This window comes from Lissotriton helveticus, chromosome 5_1 (genome assembly GCF_964261635.1).
Source record: "Lissotriton helveticus chromosome 5_1, aLisHel1.1, whole genome shotgun sequence".
Lineage (NCBI taxonomy): Eukaryota > Metazoa > Chordata > Amphibia > Caudata > Salamandridae > Lissotriton > Lissotriton helveticus.
The window spans coordinates 1,578,997,462-1,579,024,146 of NC_136065.1; the positions used below are offsets into that span (position 1 = coordinate 1,578,997,462).

Consider the following 26,685-nt stretch of genomic DNA (forward strand, 5'->3'; position numbering starts at 1 on the left):
CGGCTGTAGTCGGGGGCTTGGAGCACGGGGGCGGTACACATCGCTGTTTTCAGAGTCTTAAAGGCGGCCTGACACTCGGGGGTCTAGTGCACCTTCTGGGGTTGCCTCTTGGAAGTGAGTTCGGTGAGGGGGCCAACAATGCTCCCATAGTCCTTCACGAAGTGCAGGTAATACCCAGTGAGCCCCAGGAAGGCTCTGACTGCTGTCTGGGTGACCGGGGGCTCCCAGGCCATGATGGCGTCGATCTTGGGTTGAAGGGGAGCCACATGGCCGCTCCCCACTTGGTGTCCCAGATAGGTCACGGAACCTTGGCCTATCTGGCATTTGCTTGCTTTGATTGTCAGTCCGGCCCGTCGGAGGGCCGTCAGGACCTCCCAGAGGTGCTTGAGGTGCTCGGCCCAGTGGAGGCTGTATACCGCAATATCGTCCAGGTAGGCGGCGCTGAATTCTTCTAGCCCCGCCAGTACCTTATTCACCAGCCTCTGGAAGGTTGCGGGGGGCGTTCTTCATCCCGAAGGGCATCACCCTGAAGTGGTAGTGGCCATCGGGGGTCGAGAAAGCGGAGCGCTCTTGGGCGCCCGGAGAGAGTCCGATCTGCCAGTAGCCGGAGGTTAGGTTGAAGGTGCTCAGGTAGCGGGCCGTCCCCAGGCAGTCTATCAGTTCATCGGCCCGGGGAATGGGGTGTGCATCGGTCCGGGTGACGGCGTTCAATCCCCGGTAGTCGACACAAAATCGCAGTTCGGGAGTGGCGCCTGGGGCGGCGGCTTTTGGGACCCGGACGACTGGATTGGCCCACGGACTGTCGGAGGGTTCGACTACCCCCAGGGCCAGCATCTTGGAGACCTCCGATTGGATGCAGGTCCGAACTCGGTCGGGAACTCTGTAGGCCCGTTGTCGCACAGGCGGGCTGTCCCCGGTGTCGACATCGTGGACGCACCACTGGGTGACTCCGGGGGTGAGGGAAAATAAGTCTGCTAATTGACCCAACAATTTCCGGCAATCCTGGCGCTGTTCTGGGGTCAGGGCGGAGGAGAGGGTGACCCCCTCGACGGAGCCGTCTTTTTCGGAGGTGCTCAGGAGGTCCGGTAGGGGCTCGGAGTCGTCTTCGGCCCCACCATCGGTAGCCATCAGCAGGCTAAGCTCCGTTTGGACAAAGTGCGGTTTGAGCCGGTTGGAGTGGAGGACCCGGAGGGGGTTCCTGGGGGACTCCATGTCCACCAGGTAAGTGACAGGGCTCTTGTGCTCCACCACCTTGAAGGGCCCCGTCCACTTGTCGTGGAGGGCACAGGGTTCGACCGGGGACATGACCCAGACCTGTTGGCCCGGCTCGAACTCAATGGAAGAGGCGTTCTGGTCATACCAGTGTTTCATCTCCTCTTGGCTGGCCTCGAGGTTGGCTTCTGCAAGTTCCCGGAACTTCCGAGTCTGATTTCGGAGGGTCAGGAGGTACCAGTAGACGTCGGGGGGAGCATCTTGGACTGAGACCTCCCAGCCTTCTTTGACTAGGCTGAGGAGACCCCGGACGGGGTTTGCGTACAATAGTTCGAAGGGGCTGAATCCCAGGGACTTCTGAGGGACCTCCCGATAGGCGAAGAGGAGGCAAGGCAGCAGTACGTCCCATTGGCGACGCAAGGGCTCTTCCAGGCCCATGATCATCCCTTTGAGAGTTCTATTGAAACGTTCCACCAACCCATTCCCTTGGGGGTGGTAGGGGGTCGTAAACTTATACGTGACCCCGCACTGGTGCCACAGGGATTTCATGTATCGAGAAATGAAGTTCGTACCCCGGTCACTGACGACTTCTCGGGGGAAGCCCACGCGGGAGAAGATCCCCATCAGCGCCCGGCCCACCACGGGGGCCGTCACAGTTCGGAGAGGGATGGCTTTGGGATAGCGGGTGTCATGGTCCACCAGGACGAGAATAAACCGGTGTCCTTGGGAGGTGCGGGCTCCAAAGGCCCCACAATGTCTATTCCCACCCGCTCGAAGGGGGTGCTGACGACTGGAAAGGGTTGGAGGGGGGCCTTGTGCTTCCCTCCACTCTTCCCGCTGGCTTGGCAGGTGGGGCAAGTCCGGCAGTGATTGTTCACATCATTTTTCATTTTTGGCCAGTAGAAATGGGTCACCAGGCGGATGTATGTTTTGTCCTGCCCCAGGTGCTCGGTGAGGGGCACGTCGTGTGCCAGGTTCAGAAGGAAGTCTCGGAATCGGAGGGGGACCACCAGCACCCGGCTGGCCCCTAGTTCGGCAATTTTTTGCTCACTTTAGAGGAGATCGTGGTCCCAATAGACCCAGTGGGACCCTGAGGGGTCTCCGGCGGCTAGAGTGGCGGCTTGCTGTCGGATTCCCTCGAGGGAGGGACAGGTTTTCTGTTCTTGCCGGAACTGTTCTCGTGTGGGGACACCTTCTTGGCGCCATTGGGCTAGTTCTGGGAGGTTGCCAAGCTCAGCAATTTCTTCACTGTTGGGCCCCAGTGGGTCGGGCTCTGGGTCGTGGTCTTCGGATACGGCGGGCGGCGGAGGTGCGGGCCACTCTGGGTCTTCAGTCGGGGCGGCTTCCGTCGGGGTGGTGGCCCGGGCGGCCATGGATCGGGTGGTTGCGCAGGCCCACTCGGGAAGGCCTAGCATCCCCAGATGCTCTCTCCGTTCGACGCCGGCCCAGGGGGAACTTTCTAGGTCGTTCCCGTGGAGGCAGTCCACGGGGGCATCGTCCCGGACGGTCACTTTCAGCATGCCCGACACCCCTCCCCACTCGAAGGGGATACGGGCCATCTGGCACAGGCTCTGAATTGTCCGCCGACCGTACGGGGCACAGCACATTGGGCAGGATCTGGTATGGGGTCACCAAGTGGCAACGGACGGCCGTCACGCTGGCTCCGGTGTCGCGGAGGGCTTCGGCCCGCTGCCCATTAATGGTGACCCACTGGCGGTACTTCTGAGTGTTGCCCGGGATCGGGCCCGGGGGATCATGTCTCTTTAGCCTAGACATACCAGGGACATAGCGGCGGGCTCCCACTCGGCCTGGTCGGGGTCATAGTCCTCTTCTTCGCCCCTTTCTTCTTCCAGGGCGGCGGCGGCGATCTGGCGGCTTGGAGGACCGGTGGTGCCGGGTCGTTGGTTCATCGGGCAGAGGGGGTCATTGGCATAATGACCAAGCCGCTGGCATCTGTGGCAGGTAACGTTCGGGCGGGGCCCCGGCCGTGCTGGGGGGCCCCTCTTCTCGCCAGAGATGTTGAAGTGGAGGTCGGGGGCGGCCCCGCGGGGGAGTCGCGGTTCCTGTTCTGGCCCCACCTGCCGCCTCGCGGGCGGTGGTTCCCCGGGGAACCTCGGCCGTAGTCTCCCATCGGGCTCCGGGGAAACCGGGTGCTCATCCATCGATCGGCCTCGACGGCGAGTTTACGTGGCTCGGTCAGTTTGCTGTCGAGGAGATGCTGCCGGAGTTCGATAAAACAGTTGTTGGAGAGGTGCTCCCATACGAGGTTGAACAGTTGCTCGTAGGTGGTGACCCGGCTGCCTTTGATCCACCCCTCTAGGGCTCTACTATAGAAGTTCACGTACTCCACCCATGTAGTACCGGGGAGTTTTTTACAGTCTCGGAATCGCTGCCGGTACATTTCGGGGGTGAGTCCATAGCGAGTAAGGAGGGCGGCTTTCATGTGTTCATAAGAGGTCATCTCTGCGTCGGGGAGCTCTAGCAGGGCGTCTCTCCCTTCGTTGACGAACTTCCCCAACAAGCCGGCACCCCAGTCTTTCTGGGGTACTCGATGAGAGGCCATGGCTACCTTGTAGGCCTTAAACCATTGTTGGATGTCGTCGTTTTTATAATATTCCTTGATGACATCTTTGGGGATGTGGACCTTCGTGTCCGCAGGAGGAGGTGGGCTCCGGTTCCCGGAGGCACTGGCCTCCCCAGTTTTGGCCTTGATCTCAAGTTCTTTTAAGCCACGCTCGTGCTCGAACGTGAGCTTCTTCTCCTCCAAATCTCTCTGTCTTCGTTTCTCCTCTAGGTCTCCTTGCAGCCGTAGTTGCTCAAGGGCTATCTTTTTCTCGGCCAGCTGTAGTTCTCCGTCCAGACGGAGTCGGGCGAGCTCCAATTCGTGGAGCTGGCTCCTTTCTCGCTCTCGGGCGTCTTCGTGGGAGAGGCCCGTGTCTATGTTTGTAGTTCTCCCCCCCCCCGCTGGGGTTGCGCCGGTCTCCGGGTGCATGTTCGGAACTGTGTTGTCTTCGCTCTGGGGTGGCGTTGCTCCTGCCTCCACCCACGTTTGTAGGGCCTGCTTGAAATCCTCCTTGGTGCTTAGTCCAGTGGTAGCGATGCCCAGGTCCTTGCAGAATTGTTTCAATTCTTTGTGGTTATATTCTTCCAACCGTTCCTTCTGGAACTCTGCGGTCGGTCTGGTTTCTTTGGTCGTCATGGTTGCGGTGTGTTTCTGTCAGTAGTGGGTGAGTCACTCTCTGTATGATTTGCGTCGGCTCGGATCCCACCGCCTGCCATCAATGTTAGAAAGGCGGTCCCTGGGGAGGCAGAAGAAGTCTGACTGACCACCCCGAGACCCACCTCTCCTTATGGAATTGGCCGAGCGCCGTCGAGAGGCCTCCTAGATGGGGGTCCTCTCCTAGAATCGTCACAGCAGAGCAATCACACCACTACAAAGGGACACCACACAAGAGGGTAACTTCTTAGAATCTTTATCAGTAATAACGCTTGGTTCTTTCGGCAATATGTACAAACGGATCGAGCGATCCTTAGAGTCTCGGTAACTGGGGGAAAAGGGTAGCGGGACAGTCTTGGTACCAGTTTGGCACAGGGATACCCTACGCTCAGCTCTCAATCCTCGAGCTGGGGGGTTCCGCGAGGTCGGGTCGCGGCAGCGCCAGCAGGCTCCGAAGAGGGTTTCAGCGAGGTTGGGCCGCGGCAGCGCCAGCAGGACCCGAAGATGGTCTCAGCGAGGTCGGGCCGCGGCAGCGCCAGCGGGACCCGACGATGGTTTCAGCGAGGTTGGGCCGCGGCAGCGCCAGCAGGCTCCTACGGTGGTTTCAGCGAGGTTGGGCCGCAGCAGCGCCAGCAGGACTCCAAAGATGGTTTCAGCGAGGTTGGGCCGCGGCAGCGCCAGCAGGCTCCAGAGGTTCAGGGTTCAAAGTAGCGAGTTCTTCTCAGGGTCAGCCGCGACAGCGTCAGCAGGGCTCTCGACTCCAGGATACAACTGCCGACCCATTCCAGAGCTGCCCCAGATATAGGTCTGGAGTCCTTTGATGTCCGGACCCTCGCGCCTGGGGGTCAGAGGGGCCGGGATGAGAGCGCCCAGACATCCAGCAGGGGGGTGAAGCCAGCGCCCAGGGAGGCCGGAGGGCGATCGAAACCAGGCATCCGGGGACGGCTGGGGGCCCAGCGAAACCCCCCTCCTCCTTGATCCGTCAAGTGGCCGCTTTACCACCTGGTTGGATCTTGGTGCCTCGATGTCGGGGCTTCGCGGGGGCGGAGGTCGGGCTGCGGTCACGTGGTCCGGACGTGTAGGGTCCAAGATGGAGTCCGGGCCTGAAATGGTGGCCCGGGATTGGGGTCGGATCCGCAGAGTGGGGCGAGTAGGGGTCGCCGGGCTCCTAAGGGGGAGAGCCGGGGGTCGCCAGGGGTGGCGGCTCTCCTGAAGGTTGGAGAGGATAGCTTTAGGCTGGGGGACAGGGGTCGATGCTGTCCAGGGCCCGCCATGCGGGAGGAGTGGGACCACGCCACGAGGCTGGGTCCAACACCAAGTAATCCTTATGGCTCCAGATTGGGCTTGGAGAGTTTCGTATCACCAGCTGTAGAGCATAGCCATAGGTCCTCCGATCAGGATGCCCATTCGGGAGGATTCTCTGTCGCAGCAGCAGGGGAGGGACCTCCACCCAAACCAGTCAACCCTAAGCCTTCATGTGTTGAGATTGAGCAGTTGAAAGATTTCGACCATCCATCTGAAGTAAGTAATGTTATCTTTGCAGCTCAACATCTCTCTACCAAAATGATACACAGATGCCTTTGGAATAAAGTTGTGGTACAGTGTGCTGAGAAACCAGTCGATCCTTGATCTGCTCACCTTTCTCAGGTTCTTCTGTCTGTGCTATCCCTGGCCCAGCGTGGCTCTGCTTTAGGCACCTGAAGGGTTATCTATCTGCTCTTTCTGCGGCTGCCAGATCAACCCTCCCTCTTCAAATCCCTTATTGTAAATAGGTTCTGTAAAGGCCTACAGGATGTTTCCACCAACGCCCTTTGTTATGCCTCAATGGAGCCTTAACCTGGTTCTTACTTTCTTGATGTCCACTCCCTTTGAGCCACTTCATTCTTGTCCTCTTCAACTCCTCACCATCAAGACGGCCTTTCTGGAGACAATTACGTCTGCCCAAAGGGTCAGTGAGTTGCAGGCACTATCCTCCCAGGTGCCCTACTTTTATTTTTCCCCTGGCAAACTCATACTCCAGACTTGAGCATCCTTCTTACTAAAGGTAGTCACCCGTTCCTTATTTGTCAATCCAACACTTTGCCTACCTTTTACGTCCCATGTAATCCCTCTCAGGTAGAGGAGAGACTGCACAAGATGTACCCAAAAATAGCGTTGCCATTCTACCTCGACTATACAAAAACAGTTCCAGGTGGAGGATCAACTCTTCGTGAGTTATGTCGGGCCAAGAAAGGGAAGCCGTGCAGAAACGGACCATCTACCGATGGATCATGCTCTGCATTAAAATCTGCTACACATTGGCAAAGAAGCAACCCACAAGAAGGTTTGCATGCTCATTCCACCAGAGCAAAAGATGCGACCACTGCATTGGCACATGGAGTTCCGGTACTGGATATCTGCCAAGCAGCAACGAGGGCCTCGCTGCACACGTTCGCCAAGCAATACCATCTGGACAATCGGGTCCGTCGGGGCGGGCAATTCGCCCTTTAGGTACTGCAGGACATTTTGGTATGAAATGGTTTCGCAGATCCACCTCAGGGTATTTGTTGGGTATCTATTCTAAGGTAAGAAATTTGCAGCTAGAAGTCTCTACAAGACAAACAAGTTACTTACCTTCGGTAACGCATTAACCGGTAGGGACTATGTAGCTGGAGATTCTTCACTGGCTCACCCTTCCTCCCCAATCTGCGAACAGATTTTTAGGATCAAGGCTATTCCCCTTTCAGGGCCCTAGTTTTACACACCAGTTATCAGTGTTATTTGTGTTTCGCGCTCCTGGTGTGGAAAGTCACAAAAAGAGACTGACATCAGCGCGTTGGGGTGGTGCCTATACGGGGACCAAGCACGTCCTTTCCGGCATGGACTATGCCTTGAGAAACCAAACAACCCACCTACCAGCGCGCGGGGTACAGCGCAAAAAAATAAATTAAAAGAAAATCAACAAAATCGGGATCCAGTCTAACACCTGGAGATAATTCTTAAAGTAAGGAATCTGCAGCTAAGCCGAATCTCTACCAGATAAGGCACTGTCAAAGGTAAGTGACTTGTTCAACTAGCTCTGGGATATGTCCTCCAAGACTGTCTGACCTAACAATTGGTGCAGACAAACTGCAACTTGACCAGCCAGATGTCCACTACGAGGTGCCACTCATGTTATTTTTCAAGGCCACTCTGCCCTCTGGCTTCTCCACACTTCAGAGGGCACAAATGGGGGCTGGGATTGCTGACATTGATCTATTACTGGGTAGCACAAGTTGTATATTAGAAGCAAATCCACATGGATGTAAGCCAGATGGGGAAACAGGGGGTCCAACCTGCCTCCACCGTATGACTCTGAATTGAAGGAGTCTAAATAAGCACAATAGCGTTCTTATAATTGGGATACACACTACTGATGTGGAGGGTCCCATTGTTCCCTATGCTGTGTATACCTGTATTTGACGACCCCCTCTCAGCGCTGCTATTGACTAATTAGCATTGCAGACATATTAGAGATTTCTATGGAAGAGAATTTAAGTACATCTATATGTTTTTGAGATGTGTTGTACTATATTTCAGTAAGAACACTTTTTGTTGTGTTTTGTGAATGTACTTGTTTGTTTGCCCAATAAAACACACCTGATACTTGGAGTTGGTGTTCGCTTGTGATTTTAGAATCGCATAGTAATGTTAGGTTGTATAGTGACATGAAGTGATATGCATTAATTAATGTTTTGTTCTCGTAGAGTCGTCCCTTCATTCGTTCCTACACATTACCGCATTTGTATATGCTATGCCCCATGCCCAGGTTCTGGTGGTAGTAATAGGGCAAACCCCCTAGATTGTGGAGCTCCTCCTTCAGGGCAGACGGGTGCCCAGGGAAGGCAGATGGCCAGGGAGGCCTCAAGACCAATATTGATGCAGCAGGTGAACAGAGGTATGGTAAAGGCTCTGGCCAACTAACATGCTCACTACATCTTAAAGCACAGATATCAGTTTGAGGATTTTGGCCAGACTGTGTTTCAAACAGTGAGAAACTTCGGAAGAAACCTTGCCCAACTGTTTGCGAATGCCTCTCCGCAAGAGGTTCCCTTTTTAATATAAAACACTCTTCAAAAACTCCTTTATTTTGCATGTTTTTTTGCTATCATGTAAAAATATAAGAATTTACTCTCTGTATATATTGCAGCGATGCGGTTCCACATTATTAAAATGCAAGGCTATATGTGTTGTGAAGAATTTCCAGGTCAAAATGGAAGAACTGCAGTAAAACATACCAAGACTGCAAGACCTACACTACAGAAGGCCACTTTTCATTAATCCTAAATCAGCACAAAGGTTCTCTCGATCCATTCATCCACCCAACATGTAAATTGAGCTCCCTTAAGAATTAAGGCAAGTTCAGAATTACTCTCGGATCTCTAAAGAGCGTGATCCATGGTCAGGTATTTTCTTAATAGACATTTGTTACCAAAGCTTGGTACACATTCTATCCAAGTAACAAGAGAGCATGTTGAGATATGCAATATTTAAGAAAACAAAATAAAATCAGTTTTGTTTATTCTTTAGATGATTAGGGCAAACATGCTTACTACATTTGGAGCTGCAAAAACCAGTGGTGCTAGGTAGTTTGGCCAATTTACCACACTGGACTTTTATGTGCTTTTTGTACGCAAAGTTAAGATATAGAATCAGAAACACATGGCATGCGGTTTAAAATGACTTTGCTGGAGCCAAGACAGCCAGTGTTATAACTAGGTGTTCATCATTGGCATTTGCAAAGATCGTTTTAATTTGCTGCCACACTCAATCACTTGAGATGCTTCGAGACCACTGTTTTAAAACAAATGTTGCTTTGATCACAAATACATTTGAATATACAAGCAATGGACATGATAAATAAATCTTTGTCACAAATGGTATGTGAGCTTTATTCTCAATAAGTAAAACAGTCCTTTAAACCTAGTGAAGTTGCACAAGCACAAGATTTACACTTCGTACAAACACACAGAGATGTAACACCGTGAAGCTCGAACTTGAGCGCCTAAACTGCCTTACATGCCTACATGCATCTTTCTCTAAATTTAAAGCTGCGATAATTCTGTATTTAATTGCTTAACCATCCTCTCTCTGTCGTACCCTGTGCCTTTACCCCCTGGGGCTGTTCAAGTTCTAACTCTGGTTTCCAGCAGCCTTACTGGGCCCATAAACGTTTTCTGGGTTCCACACAAAGGTCAAATCAGCAAAAATGCTCTACAGTATCTGCCTTAATTGCGGAATTCTATGCGGCAACGAGTTGATCCCATTATCTGACAAGAACTCATATGAACATTGAACAGCGTGAATTTACACCACCTTAATCTTTTACATACCCTACTAAAGTGACCTTTCTTTTTGCATGTACTGCATACTTTGTTCAACGCCGGGCATACTTTGATATTTTGGGAACCTAGTTGGATCAGAGGCAATCTATAAATGCGAACAATTCAAGTACACAACAACACATCAATAAAGGCAATTGCAGATAGTTGTGTCTGGTCTTTTTATTTTCAGATGTGCTCCATAAGATAGAACCAGCCAACGCATTTCGCCTAAACATGGGCTTCTTTAGGGCAATAGCATAGAGGAATAAGATGTATTCTCAGACGTTGGGTCAAGGAAGCTAGAAACGAGTCCTAGAGCACAGTAGTGAAGCTCATGGTAGAGCATTGTCCTATGAATCAACGTGAGAAGGTGTACTTAAGCGGCATTAGCCATCTATATTTAGGGAGCCGTGTCCGGGAAAACGTCCTGTGACCAGCAGGAAAGTAGGAAGCTTTGATATTTGCTAAATGACCACTTGAGCCACACAAAGCACAATAATCCTTTACTCGTTGTGCATACTGTTTCATTACTTTTGGTTTCTAAAGTCTTCCCTTTCTTTTTAAAATCCTTCCCTCCATCACCTGCACGTACATCACTAGTACTCACACTTCCGCTCCCCTTTCTTACAGCTTGAATGAATTTCTCTGATACTTCAAGCCACTGACTGCTGCCTTAAAAGACATTTCCCCTCAAGACCATAACTTCTTTTGTATTTCTTAGATTTGGTATTCTCTCAGCACCTGATCATAAGTGTTCAAAATCACACGTTACTACCAACCCACTTAAAGCAGCCACAAACTGATCAATGGTTTCATCCTCCTCCTATGCTAGAGTAACATTTAAACCGTGCCATGACCACATTACTTTTCCTGCCTTATCTTTCCTGAATTAGTTGTATCGCAAATTTGATACACATATTATTGGCATTTTCCAAAGGTGGTAAATTCTTTCAGATCTATGACCATTAACCTGTCTTAGTAATGATGAGTGCCTATCAGGCGAACATTCTCCATCGTCCAATAATGCTTAAACATTCCAGCCGTATGTCCCACTGTAGAGAGGTTCCCTGAGCTCTGCCAAGAAAAAGGATGTCGTTGGATTCTCAACATACTGCAAAAATTCTTTAAGTGTACTACACAAATCCACAAATTATACACCTGTTGCTCTATGCAATGCACTGTAAAATGAAATGAAATGTATAAAACATGTTCATGCCCGGAAGAGTCTAGGCGCTAACCCAACTTAAGAAATAAAACCATAGAGCAGTAGAAGATTAACATAATCAGCAATCTAGCAGCTAAAAAGCCATGTTTTCAGACCCTTCCTGAGGGGAAGGAATCATGTTATTTTCTTAAGATCACGAGGAAGAGCATTCCAGAGTTTGGAGTCACAGGGGACAAAGCTTCTGCCTCCCTATTTTGATCTTAGAAGATGAACGTAACAACCGGGGAGTAAGTGGGACTGGTGAACCAGCACTAATTTTGCTACAAGTAGTCAGGGCCGGATTTGTGTAATGTCTTAAATGCTATACAAAGTGCTTTAAATTCAATATGTTTCTTCATGAGAAGCCAGTGTAGTTTGAACAAAGCTTGGGAAACAGACTGATGTTTGGGGCTACTTAAAAGTAAGTGGGCTGCCACGTTCTGCAAGATCTGTAGCTTATTTAAAAGTTTTTCTGCACATTAATGAATAAAGCATTGAGATCGAGTTGGTCAATAAGAGGGCGGAAACTATGGTTTTCTGCATCACCTTTGGAATAAACAGAAAAACCTTCCTCAAAAGTTTCAGAGTGTAAAAGGACAAGGATGTAATGACTTTGATCCATCTTTCGAATGGAGGGTTGCTGACAAACAAGAACCCTACGTTTTTCACTCTAGAAAACGGAGTGGGTAAACTGCCAAGCTACTGTGGCCACCAAGTAGGAGACCAGAATGAGGTGTTGTTTCCAAACAGCAGGACTTCAGTTTTATCCGAGAAGAGCTTTAAACAGTTTTCATCCAACTACTGATCTGTTGCATGCAATTATGAAATCTGGTGGCAGTGTCTTCAGGCTTACCAGCCACTGACACCACAATTTAGAAATCATCGGCATATGATACAACTGAAAAACCAAACAATTTGATCAGTTGTGCCAGGCAGGTGACGTAAAGGTTAACAAGGGTTGGGCTTCAATATGAGCCCAGCGGCACACCACAAGGTAGAGAACACGGATGAGATACAAAAGCATCCAGAACAAATTGCTTCCATTCCGACATGAAAGATTTAATCAGGACAAGGGCATCCCCCTTAATTCCATTGGAAAAAGAAGCGGTCAATCAGCAGGTCATGACTGACTGTGTCGAATGCCGCAAAGAGATTCAACAAAATCAGGGCCGCAATTCCTCCTTGTCAAGCATCTGACTAATATCTTCCCACGCAGTGATTACGGTCAGTTAGGTGTTATGTTCGGTTCTGAAACCGAACTGAGTTGGGTCCAAGAGCTGATTGTTGTTGCGAAAAGTCGTAAGTTTCTGATTAATGGCTTTCTCTACCATGTTTACCAGAGACGGGAGGACTGAGATAGGCCTGCAACTGCTGAGATCAGAAGCATCTAGATTTGACTTTTACATTAATGGCAGAATTGAGGCTTTTTTCCAGACTGAAGGAAAATAGCCAGGGGTAAACATCAGATTGAAGATATCAGTTGGATAGATTGATACGGTTTCCGGAATCAAATGGATGCTTTTTGGTGGGTATGGGTCCACAGGGGGACCGGGTTAAATGTTGACAAGTAATTCCTGGACTTGGGCTACTGTTAGTAGAGAGAAAGAAGACAAAAACATAAACAACTTATTGCACTTATTACACTGCACACAATAAATTGAAGCACTTATTACTCTATACATGGTGCTACTGTCAGTGCACATTTATCATATGTTTTATGGGATAAGCACTTGTTACACTGTACACAGTTCTCATTTTCCCAACGTAAACTTATTGCACTTATTATACTGCACATGGTCCTTCGAAACACCTAATACACTGTACTCTGTTCTAATCTCCGTGCAAATTTACAGATAGATTTTCTTCTGAATTGAGGCATTAGTAACTGGGTGTGCCTAACACCCTAACGTATTCAGGAATTTCCAACTGGTTTGACTTTCACCAAAAGTCCAGCACATATTTAAGGTGTGCAGATCACTGAAAAACGAATTACTTGTAACACTCAGATTGCCCAGCACATCGCGATCAGACTTCTAAAACGGCTGCCATGACGTCAGGGCATTGACATACAGCGGTGTCAACCTGGCAATTCTTGGCCCCAGTTGACGTAAAGAGTAACTGGAGCGGCAACTTATCTGTATCCAATATGGCCACTAGGTGGCGTTGCAAAAAGGAGACTGACTGGCAAACCACTCCAGGCACTGGCAATGCTCCCTTCAAAGATGGCTGCCAAATGGAAGTCAGCCAATGGCGTTGGGCAGTTGCCTTCCCCACTCAAGAGTATCCTCCAGGAGTACAATCAGCCCTTAAAATCATGTGATTTGTATTGCGCAAGCCGGCAAAGAACTCGGCCTGCCCAACCAACTTAGTCATTTCTCACCAGACCACAGAAAACACTAAGCCCGATTACAGCTCCATTTGAAATAAAAATGTTAGAATAACCGCACCAGCACAGCTCCATCCCAACCACTTCGCTATTGTCAGAAAGTAAGGGTCAACTCAGGCGGTGTTTATTCAAGAAAATCTTCACATAAGGAACACTGCTAGAATGACTCCAGGTAAGTCCACCTTAGCTCCTACTGACCATCCCAACTGGCCACTCAAATAATGGTACTCGCCCCACATTCTACTTTCCATCCCAACATTCCATCACGAATGTCCCACAGTTAGCCACTGGGGAACTTCTAAAGCTCCAATGCAGCTGCAGAGGTTTTTATCATGCGGGGTACAGCACGCATGTGAGAGGGGTTTGATTTTGGATTGCACCTGGAGTACAGTTTGAGATAGATGAGATGCATGCAGATGCCAGGGGCGGAGGGGGGAGATATTCCTGATATTGTATAGTCAGATTACTGGAAGGTCTCTCACCTGGTTGTGTAAATATGCCCGAATGTAGCTGTAGAAGACTTTCATGAACATAGGGATGAAGCTCTGTCCCAATATATAAGTTTGAGCGTTATCTGGATGGGCAACATAAACTGTGTGCTAGATGGCAAGGCAGATAGATCCCAACATACAAACCAAGAGTGGTACATTCACTGCAGCAAACAAAAGGGTGCCTGAACTTGATTGATATTATGAGGGAATGCAACACTGAGGGGTTACCTGCAGTTTTCCCCACCTCAATACTCTTATAAGGAGGATAAACTGCATTGTTGGACAGTAATCATGCACAATACCCGATTAGAGTAGAGCATTTGGGTAGAGTACTCGACGATTACTCCCTCATGCAGGTGCACTACCTACTATATAGGAACATACTAGAATACCCACCTAGGGGTTGCAGATATTGGCCCTGAAAGAGTCAGAATTCAGACTATTCATGGGAATGGAGCTGTCTAATTACTTTATAGAGTTTAATTAATATTCTACAGCTAATCAAGCGATCTAGTAGGATGCATTGAAAGGTGCAGTTAGCATGGTGGGCATCTCCCAAGTGTCCTCCCAGGTTACAAAATTTGAATAGTCTCATGCTGTTAAGGAAAAAGAACTTGCAAGACTACATCACCATGTCGAGCCCGACAGGATGGATGAGAAGAAACTAGATAAGTTCAGAGTTGAAATATTTGAATGCCCAGATGAAAAGGATTTGCTTCAGAACAGTTCCTTCTTTCAAGTACTTCACCGGGGAGAAGATATGGTGGGAATGCTATTGGCATGACTTTTGAGGAGACACTCAGCAGTCACAACCATTACATCACTACGAGACCTCCAGGGGAACTTACAACAAAGTAACAGATCAATAAAATATTTTATAATTGCTATAAACAACTGTAAGCTAATGCCTCTCGAGAAGCATAGGAACCGTATCCAATCCTTGAGTCTTAGAGATTAAGGGGCCTCACAGAAGAGAAGGGGGACCAGTTAGAAGCACCTATAACCCTAAACGAAATTGTGGCTGCGATTAAGGATCTAAATACCTCCACGAGGTCATGGATTGATGGATGGTCTCCTAGTGGAATGGTACCATGTCTACAGAGATACAGTGGAAGGTAAACTTCAGGAAGTATATAAGGAAGCACTACAGAAGAAAGTCCTGCCATGTACTAGGAAGGAGGCACTGGTGGTGGTGTTTTTTAAGACAGGAAAATCCCAGACTGACTTTGAAGCATACTGACACTGTCCATGCTCAATGTGGAAAACAAAATGCTGGATAAACTACTGGGTTTCGAGATTAAAACGGGAGGTGGCCCACTTGGTACAAACTGATCAACGTGGCTTTATACCCGTGAAACATACGGCCCGACACATCAGAAGAGTACACGACATAATGGGAGAGGTGTGAGATAGTCAGACGCCCCTTGCCCTAGTGTCACGGGACACGGAAAAAGCTATTGACAGTCTCCTGGGCTTACTATTCACATTGCTGAGGGCTATAAACTTTGAACTCAAGTTTCTGCAAATGGGCCAGCTCCTATACACAAAACCCTTAGCTAGAGTGAAGACGAATGGATTGATACCGGCGGAATGGGAATGGGGGTGCGGAAAGCAAGAGAGGTGCCCGCTGTCTCCATTACTATTCGCTCTGGCAGTGGAAATGCTCGTACACATGCTACTGGGCAATAGGGATACACAGTCAAGAGAATCTGTTATCCCTATTGGCAGACAACCAATTACTGCATTTAGCAAATTTCAGAGGCCCTCCCGTGACTTATGGATGTACTGGGGACGTTTAGGGAGCAGTCTGGGTTGCGGATCAACAGATAGAAGCAGTTTGCGTTTCTAATGAGTAGCCTGGTGGAGTTGCCTCGACAGAGGCTCCCATCACTGGAGATTTCTTGGGAGACACTTTACTTTTGATACTTGAGGATAATGGTGACAAATCCAGGACAGACATGGCAGGAATTAAACACAGGTAAATGGAATACAGGGCTACAGAGGTGACTGGATCTATGGGTCTTTGTACCACGATTGGGGGAAGGCGGGATAGCCATAGCTAAGATGGTAGTATTGGCTAAAAGTTTATATTTGTTTCAATGCAGAATGTATGGAATCCCACAGACAAGAATCAAGAAGTTAAGATCAATACTGATTACATTGATCTGGGGCAGAAAGGGGAGTAGTGTAAAAATTGATATTTTAACGTGTACACATAAGGACGGTCTGATGACCCCGGATCTGATAGCATACTATATAGTGGCCCAACCGCAATAAATGGCCAACTGGTTTGACCAAGGTTGAAACATAGATAAAGACCAACCAGGAGACTGAATAATGAAGTACTTTTGCCATGCCCATTTGGGAAGGCCAGACTGGGTTCGTCAGCGCCGCAATCGGTGCGAGACATGGCTTGGAGGGGCGAAGGTGTTCTGAAACAGGCAGGGAAGCACCTACCCATACCAGCAAGACGTGCGGATATGGATCTACCTGCGTTTGTAGGACTGAGTGGTGAGATGGATAGGCTGCATGACAGTGGGGAATCTGTTTGAAGAGGGTGCGAGGGAATCCCTGGAAAAGGCAATTAAAAGATTTAAATGTAGCTTAGGGACGGTTTCTCCACTATCACGCTTCATACTGGGTAACGCAACAGCTCTGGGGGTGGGGTACAAATTATACAGAGGAATCAGAGGTGGATTTCCTGCTGGTGGTGGCAGATCGAGAACAGGGTTGTATCACATGGCTATGTAGAGCTCTACGTATGGATACACCCAAAACTGAGCTGTCAGCAAAATGGAATTGAAAGGTGGATTTTGGGACACAATACACCGACAAACAATGGTAGAACTTACGTGACCCAGGAAATGTTTCACAGATTGGATTTAAGCAAAGATATCCACTATTCTAAGTGTGATAAACAAAATGTTACATATTACTATACAGTATGAGACTGTATGCATATTCTTGATTATTGGAAATGTACGGTGGACAGGTAGACTAATTGTCTCCAAATTGAGGTTCAGCTGCCTCCACAGGCGTGTCTGATATTGTCACTATCAAATCAAAATTGAAAGTCTATTTGTACAATTTACTTTATTGCTTGCAAAAAGGTGTATTGTGACCTGCTTGTTAACACCCAGGAAACTGCAAGTGGAGAATTGGATAAGCGAAGTGTCCGAATGGACTCAAGCAGAGGAAATAAGAATGAAACAGGCGGGATGATAAATTACAGAACAACCAGGAAGTCCCTGAGAAGAAATGTATTTTACCACCCCTGACAAGAATCCTCCATGAATAGAGTGATGTATCGTCAGCCCCAGATAATTATGTGATAGGTTTTCGGAACTTAGCGGCTGTTGTGATGCATGTAATCACTGTACAAATACTTGACTAGATGCACCTGTGGCCCGTGATAATTATGGTGGCTCATCCGTGCTAAATCACTATTTGAAGGCACTTACCAAGTGTTGAATTCATTGTTGAGTGTTTGTGAATAAACTTAATCAAACTTGTATAAACATTTTTTTAAAATATCTTTTACAAGGGCCACCATGATAAAATGTTCAACTCTGACGTAAAGCAAAGGACTTATTTAACGCCTGTCCGTGCACCTACAAAAAGGGTTTGTGAGTTGTCATGTGCTACTTATTAGTGGTGGCGAAGATAAGCAAAGCTCAAGCCTGGACCAAGCTGAAAAGCAGCCTCTGGCCAGGCCGTAGTACCCATGGGACTTGAGAGTTGAAATAGAGCAGGTCAAGCATGCCAGGTTTTGATAGCTTCCTTCCTTAAAGCAGTTTTTCACAGACAAAAGCTGCTAACCACAAATCCGCTTTAACCTTTACTGAATGAAATTCAAAGAAATAATGTAATCTAATGTACTAAATAGAAACAAAGGTTGAAGATGCAACTAACTTTTTTTTAATTAGAAAATGACTATCATATTTTGTTACTTCATAATGTATTGCATGAATTACATCCCAAATCTTTCAATGGCTTGTCTCATGCTTTAGCACTTACCTCCAAGCCAGAGCCCTGGCTCAGCTTCTGGTGACTTGCCCTCCTCTACTGAGGATGTCTAATGTGATCTGAAGGCCAAGAATCGGAATCTGGAGGGGCCAACTCATTCTTCATTCCTTTAAGGTGGGTAAATAGAGTATCATTGCACTGGGTAATAGTAACACCTGTTATAAAGTCATTATTTCAGATCACCATTTCATAATATAATTCACAGTGATTAATAGATCCCAGACGCTTTCCAACCATCACATATAAAAGTCACTGCAGATGCTTCCACACAGTTTGTTCTGCTACATCATCACCCAACACAGATGACTAATGCTAATCAAGTTGATCTAAATGCCTAGGTAGTTCCCACACTGGTAGGATAGCATGAGAGACTAAATATAACCTCCAATACATTTAAAGTATTAACTAGTATGACTCGGTGCACTATCATAACGACTGCAATCTGCGCATTGTTTCTTTGTAACATAAAGCTTACTTTGGTTGTCTTATTTCCACAGGACATATTCAACAGAAAGTAGACAGAACACCACACATACATTAAATACAGTACAGGTGTGCCATAACTAAAAACAATACTAGCCATCAAGTTAAACCACACACATCCTTACATATCTTTCACCAGTCTCTTGGGACCTGGTGTACTATATTGGTACAGTGGTGGTAGGGAAAAGTTTGCAGTTGGATCTTGCCTACATTTGTCAATGTTTTTTGTAGGCAGAATCAAACTTTATGCCATGCTTTTCCAAAATAGGAACTGGTGAGGCAGCTTATAATGTGTGTTAAACAATTTAATGTAAGACTGCTTGGGATGATCTTAATGCCACTTTTACATTATCATTAATCCCAGTTACATTAATACCGAAAGTTCATGAAAAATTGCTAGATTGGATGTAGCTCTTATGAGTACAATAAAGGATCATGCAATCTTGAGAGTTAATGATAAAAAAGGCTAGATTACAGCCAGTTAACCAAGATTTTAGCAAACTGTTTGATCTCGGAGTTGATAAGCGATATGGGCCTAAATGAGGCACATCTGTCCACGCTTTGGACTGCTTAAGGGATCATTACAATTGTAGCCATGTCAAGCTCAAGGGGGTGGGTGCCCACTTCAGCTGCCGCAGTATACAGGGCCAGTAAGTGAGGGACATCAATGGCCAGGAATTTCTGGCAATACTCAACTGGAAATCAGTTGGGCCCAGGAGTTTTACTAGAGGACATGGCCGACACCCCTGCGTCGATTTCGTCAACTTTAATTGGCTGGTCTAGGACCAGTAAATGGAGGATGGAGTGTAGTGGTTGTTCCAAATTCCTCAGGGGCCTTGGCCTATGGAGTACAGATCCCCGTAGTAGTCAGCAAACGTACGATATTGGGGGTGCGATCTCTGAGTCGAAGCTCAACCTCTGTAACTCGGGGAACCACCTTGTAGGCAACCTCTGTAACTCGGGGAACCACCTTGTAGGCAATCACCTTAGTGGCTAGCCAGAACAAGATCTTCCAGGACCGTACACCCATCGGGTTGTTGCGCCCAAACACTGCCATGCCTCCTCGAGAGAGATTATTTTCAAATTCATCTTTCACCACTGCCAGTTTGCGATTGAGCTCCTCTGATGCCTTTATTTGGGCTTGATCCTCAATGGCAAGGATAGGAGAGTTTAAAATAGTGATGTGTGCAGTTTCTCTTTGCCCCCAATGTAACCAATCAGTAGGCCTCTAATTGGTGGTTTACTAGCCTTCCAGAGAGTGTTCGCCGAGGTAACAGACACTGGGTTATTCTTGGAATTATAAACAGCAAGGCTCTCGCAACCACAATGCAGTGTGCAACATAAAAACAAAAGTGACAATAAAGTAGCAGAAAGCAGCAGAACTCTATGTTCGTGTTCTTTTTCAAAAGGATGTTTTATTGGATCCACAATCAGCCGACACGTGTTTCATCGTGTTAAAGTGGAGTCAACACGACTCTTCAGGGCTGGTATAAAGACCCAGGCATCTATGGGTCGATGCGAAATTGAATATGAGTTGATAGAAATATCCTGTAAGGATATTGACGGGTCTGTCAATAGTCTTTGGAACACGGGGACCGGGAACACACAGAGGAGGGATACCGATTTTCAGTTCGTTCAGCTACGGAGATTCTCAACCAAGAACCAGCCTTAAAACTTTAACTTCCGGATCCCCTCCCGGTACGGTTAAACACCCACACGTGTTTAGTCTCAATTGGAATAAACGAGCAACATTGATTTAATATGCCAACACAGCTGTGTTCAAATACAGCTGTAAACCCGGAACCAGGGTTCTTTAAGTATCTAATATATTGACAGACCCGTCAATATCCTTACAGGATATTTCTATCAACTCATATTCAATTTCGCATCGACCCATAGATGCCTGGGTCTTTATACCAGCCCTGAAGAGTCGTGTTGACTCCACTTTAACACGATGAAACACGTGTCGGCTGATTGTGGATCCAATAAAACATCCTTTTGAAAAAGAACACGAACATAGAGTTCTGCTGCTTTCTACTACTTTATTGTCACTTTTGTTTTTATGTTGCACACTGCATTGTGGTTGCGAGAGCCTTGCTGTTTACAGTTTGTGATAATCCTTTTGATTGTCTTGGAACGGTTTTAGGGTCATTCCGTTCGCCCTTAACGCACCACCCATTAGAAACAATCTCCCTACTGAATGTAACGTATACTTTAGGCAGAGCACCATCATCTGAAACTCCTCCAAACCCTATCAGCTGCTTTCCTGTTATTCTTGGAATTATCTCTGGGTTAGGGACTACATTTAAGTCTGAATTACACCAAGGCGCTAGGTGGCGCTGGACCAAGATGGCCGCGCGCAAGTGAGGCTCCAGCACTGCCGAGCAGGGAAACATACTTTTATACCATCCTTAAGCATATTTTTCAATGATTTCACCTGCTGGATAAAGCACATGAATGTAAGGATACCGGCGATGCCTTGACTGACCTCCTACCTTGCGGTGCAGCTGATATAAAGGCGGCGGAGACCAGAGGCGGACTGCCGTGCGTCGCGTAAGTGCCACAAGCCCGGACGCCAGGGCTGGGAAAGGCCGTGGCTTGCAAGGCCCTGCTGACACGCGGCTGCACGCAAGATGTGATGTGTGCGTCGCCGCCGCTCCCTAAACCAACGTGTCGCCTTGCCTGCTGCAGTTGGGTACCGCTGGGCGGGAAGCGGTGCGAGGAGCGGAATCTTCGCCCCCCCGCACCTAGTGCTCGGCGTGGGATTGCCTGGTGCAGCTGACGGCGACAAGTTCTTGTATGCCTCGAGGGTGGCGATATTAATGGCGACTGAGTGAGGAGAGCGCCCAACGATTGCCGCCAGGGCTCAACCTGTACGGAGCGACCTTGCACGCTCGACGGGGGCTGAGCCCCAGGTGTCGCGGGCCCCGACGGAGAGACCGCGCTGATAATCTGCGACACTGGCAGGCAAAAACAACGTGGAGAGGTGAGGCGCCATTGCAGAGGCTGGTGGAGGGGCAGATCTACTAAGACGCTGGTGGTGCGAACGTGGAGTTGGCCCCACACAATAACTATAGAGGGGAACTACAGGAATGCCACATTGACTGTGAGGAGACGCAGATAGTATTAAAGCCGCCATTTTGACCCTGGCACCACAATCCTGTATGAGTGAAGGTCACCAATAAGACAATGCCTGCCGGTGCTTTTTGAATACCTGCTGTCCCTATCATTAGTGACGCCCTTTGCCTATCCGCTCTTGCCGTAGCGTGACTACTGTGGGCTAACGCGCTCGGATAGTTGAAGCTAAGTCGCGGCCTAATAATCCTGGTACACCGTGGTGCACCTGGAGACACAATTGGGAGTGCACTGCACGTGTGGACCTTTCCTGCTGGACATATGCTGTAAAGCCGGGGCCCCTTCACTGGACGATCTTCCCATTATCTCTATGAAGGTGTAAGGAGTACATAGCGGAACGCTGAGGCTGCACCCCCTGCCTGACGCGAAGAACTCGCCCTGCTGCCGGCGCTGATCTAACCTGCTACACCTTTCGCCACAAAATGGGGCGCACAGAAGCCAAGCATTCTAAAATTCCCTCCGAAGCCCGCAAACCGCCCAGATCCCAGTCGGAAGAACATGCAGAGACCAATGCCACTAGCCCGCCAGGTGACGACTGGAAGGCACTTCTCCTTGGAAGGCAGGAAAGCCTAGCATCTATTGATTCCAAAATGGATGCAATGAATATGAGGATGGATACCGTGGTCACGAAACTAGGCCAGCATGAAACCCTTTTAAAAGAAACGGAGAGCAGAATCTCGGACCTAGAGGATGGGGCAGCAGCACGTGGGAACTACATTTTGCAGATGGATAAGCTGCTCAAGATTATTGCGGACAAAAACGAAGACCTAGAGGCCCGGTCCCGACTGAACAATGTGCGCATCCATGGCCTGGCGGAATCCACCAATACGGGCCGAATGGAAGACTTCATTGAAAAACTGATTGTGGACTTATTTGGCAGGGAATCCTTTTCGGTACACCTTACAGTGGAGCCGGCGCACAGGTCCCTGGCGGCACGCCCGCCGCCTGGAGTAATGCCAAGGCCAGTCACAGTGTGTTTTTGAACTACCGTGATCGCGACACGGTTCTACGTCTGACCCGTGAAAAGCGACAAGTACATTATCAAAATACAATGCTGGCTTTCTTTCCGGATTTTACCCCGGCAGTGCAGGAAGCTAGACGCAAGTTTGCTGTAGTTAAGAAAACGTTCCAAGCACAAGAAATTCCCTATGCTATGCTGTATCCAGCCAAACTGAAGATTACACATCTGGGGAAACAACACTATTTCCTCAACCCGCAGCAGGCTGAAGACTATCTCAAGCGGCACAGAAGATCGGCCTCCAAGGAAACAGCGGCCCAAGCACGATCCAGATCTCAGTCTCCGCTATACCAATTGGACTGATGTTCAGTGTCTGAAGGTGCCCTCTCGATGGCTCCTAAGGCTGCTCATCGCGAGTGGGACTGGTCTATACCGGTGATGTATAAATATGTCTGTCCATAAGTAATATGCATACTATGCCCTGCTCGGGCACCGACCTCCTTCCCACACTGACTCACTGCCTGAGTGAAAGTGGTACCAGTGGGTGCAAGTAAGGAGGAAAGTGGGCGGGTCACGTGCCCCTAGCGAGCTATCCCCAAGGAGGGCGAACCCCCGTAACCCCCTAACATGGGACGCTATGTTTTGCATAATGTGGTTATGTTGAGAGGGTGGGGACTTTATACCCAGCAAATTCGGGACGCCGGTGTAGGAGGGGGGGGAATCGGCCTGTTAATAATAAATATTCTGCTACATGTCACAGTGCTGAAGATGAACAATATATGCTCACGGTTTGGACTGGTCTGTTATGAGCACATTAGATGAAGCTCGGAATATTCACTCTTTCAAGGTAGCTTCATGGAATGTCCGGGGCCTTAATGACCCTAAGAAGCGTAGGCAGGTACTGGGGTACTTGGATAGACATGGTATGGTGATAGCCCTTTTGCAGGAAACGCATTTGGCACACGGAGGTACTCCCCACTTCGCTTCAAGATGGGCCTCACATCGCTGCTTTGCGTCCTACTCTAACTATTCTAAAGGTGTTACGATACTGATCAAGCGAGGAGTAGCGTTTGTACCCAGTGGCATGGAATCAGATGTGGGGGGTAGGTTTTGCTTGCTCTGGGGAAGAATCCATACCTATGATGTTGTATTTGCTAATTACTATGGTCCTAATATTGATGATCCTCATGCTCTCCTGCTGCTCTGGAGCAAGATTTAAGCGCTAGGCACTACTTACGTAATCATGGGAGGCGATTTCAATACAGCCCTTCAGCCCCGGATGGACAGGTCCAGAGCTTCCCCGGCCCATTATACAGTTACACAAAGGACACTAAAGGACATAGTGGACAGTAATCACTTGCTAGATGCCTGGAGGTACAGACATCCCACACTCAGGGAGGGCACACACTGCTCGGCGGTCCATTCCACTTGGGCTCGGCTAGATTATATATTTGTATCAGTAGGAATGGCGCATTGGGTGAGACGTGCTCCACTTGGCTCGCACGTTCTCGGATATTCCCCGGTGGTCGTAGAGCTATAGATCCCACTAGAGAGCTCTCCATATCTGAATTGGAGCCTCAACCCATCTCATCTCTGTGACTCGGCTTTCAGAGCAGAGGTAGAACAGGATATTCAGGACTTCTTTGAGCGCAATCTACACTCCGTCTCCAGCGTTACAGCGGTGTGGGAGGCGTTCAAAGTTACAGTACGAGGATGGTGCAGAGCTAGGGGGGGGGGGAGGGGTCCTCAAAACTCTGCGAGGTGACCTCCACAAACTGGAGAAAGAATTACATGATCAGGAAAAGGATATTGCTCGCAGCCCAGACGATAGGGCCACTAAAGCCCAAATGCGCAACAAACTCACTGAATACGAACTGATTGCGGACAGGGAGTGTACGTTTCGGAGAAAACCGTACATGGCCCGTATTTATGGTGAGGGGGATCGGCCGGGGAAGGCTATTCTATTCTATGCTCACCTGAGGCGGAAAGCCGGGTGATAGTTTGCTTGTTTGCTCTTTTAAAACAATTTAATTTTTACCAATTTCCTTTGCGCCGCTTTTGGAATTTTAGCTTTACTCCCACAATCTGCAATAACCTGCACTGACCCCTCAGTAAAACGCAGCCGATTAGGTGCTGTGGCCGGAGACGCCCGAATAGTGTTCGTGGGAGACATATTGGGGGAACTACAAGTCCCAGCGCTCCAGACGGGATTACAAAGGAAGATGGCTACCTCTCCGCGCAGCGGACGCGAACAGCGGGCGCGCCAATGTCGCGCCGAAGTCAAGCCAAAGTCCAGCCCGTCTGCGCCCGTCCGCGCTAAGGACAGGCTAGGGACCGGACAGAGTGCACAGGTACCTACACACGATCAGATATCGAAGGATTTTATATTATATCTTTGAATATCCAACCTAAGGACTGCCATCAGGCTCTTAATGTAGACAAGTGGGTAGGCCCTATAAGCTGTCTCGGATGTAAACAAGACCTAGTACCATTCTAAAGACCGTTGACGAAAGAGAACCTTAACGGGGGGTCTTATTAATGCCCGCTCTATGTGCAAGAATGCACTTCATATATACGATCTTATCCTAGAAAAAGACTTGGACTGTCTATTAGTTACAGAAACATGGCTTAGAGATTGGTCTAATCCTGATATAGCTCAGGCTGTGCCTCCTGGTTTCCTAATACAGAGATTAGATAGACCACTTCAGCGAGGAGGGGGGCTGGCAATTATTCATCGAGACACCCTGAAATGTACTACCACTGAACTTTCAGATATTAAAGGAGCAGAATGTCTCGGCTTTAGCTTGCAGGCCCACGACTCATTCACCTATGCCGGGGCCTTAATATATCGACCCCCTAGACAAGCGTCTCAGTTTTTAGAAAGTGTGGGTGAAACCCTGACTAATCTGACTCTTAGATTTGCCAATTTCACCCTACTGGGTGATCTAAATCTTCATCAGGATAGTAGCAGTGATCCCAACGTACTATGTTTTAAAGAGATCCTACACGTTTTGGGGCTGACGGTACTAACACTGGAACCTAGACTGCATCAGTTCTAATCTGGACTCGATTAAGGTTGAATCTCCTTTGACCCAAACTTGGTTGGTTCATTAATTTATTGAGTTCAGCTTGAAAATTGATGATAAAAAGCCGACAAAGACGGTTATATCAGGAAATGAGATGCCTTTCCCATTTTGGGGAAAGATATTAGAGCATCCAGATCTTAACAGTTGGGTGATTGAGAGTAGGCCATTGCTGTTAGGGAATGCGAATATTGACAATCAGAGCTATGAGGGGTGGATGAGATCCATCGGGGACAGGATGCAATCTCGGGGGACAAAGTCTAAATCTAGACAAAAAAAAAAAATCTGCTCCTTGGTTTACTAGTTCATTAAAAGAAACACTAGGAGAAGTGAGACTATCGGAGCGGAGATGGCGGCGACATTACAATAGTAATGATCAGAAGGCTTACAAACTAGCTAGGAAGAGCTATCACGCATCAATCAAACGTGCTAAAGCCACTTATTATACTAACTTGATTGAAGCCACAAAAAATAAGCATAAGGAAATTTTCCAAATTGGTAATAGCTTTAGGAACCCTAAAATATTCTCTCAGGAAATTCCACCATCCCGGACCTTCTGTAACAAGATAGCAACCTTCTTTGAACAGAAAATAATAAATCTTACCAAAGACTTCCCTTTATCTATTCAGGAGGGTTTAGAGGCAATAAAACAACAATATTCAAAATAAAGAGCCCCACTCAGCAGGCTGGGAAACCTTTGCCATGATTAGTCTGGAGGAATCCTCCCAAGCCATATCCACAATTAAGTCAGGATCACCGTTTGATCCTTGCCCCCCTATGCTGTTAAAAGCTATAAAAGAGGAAGTCAACCCTGTGATCAATCCAATTCTTAATTCATCACTCCAAACAGGGGAGATCCCAGCATGCTGGAAAGTCGCAGCTGTTAGGCCTATACAAAAAAAAGCACTACGGGACCCCACAATCCTATCTAATTTACAGCCTATCTCGCTTCTCCCGGCTGTATGTAAACTAGCAGAAGCCTGTGTCAATAGGCCGTTTACGACCTATTTGGAGGAGAGAAATATTCTTCATCCAAATCAAGCTGGTTTTAGAGCCCATCACTCCACAGAATCTGCACTTCTGTTCACTACAGAGACCATAAGAGCTGCACTGGACCAGGGCAAGAGGGCAGTCCTGATCCTATTGGA

General features: G+C 48.3%; 1 protein-coding gene across 1 annotated transcript in view; it reads right to left on the bottom strand.

The window, feature by feature from the left end:
• Window positions 1–26,685, bottom strand: part of FRS3 (fibroblast growth factor receptor substrate 3) — a 161,298-nt gene that overhangs the window by 122,675 nt on the left and 11,938 nt on the right. Inside the window, exon 2 of the mRNA XM_078644732.1 lies at window positions 17,870–17,985. The gene's annotated coding sequence lies outside the window, so the exon portion shown is untranslated. The remainder of the gene's footprint in view (window positions 1–17,869; window positions 17,986–26,685) is intronic.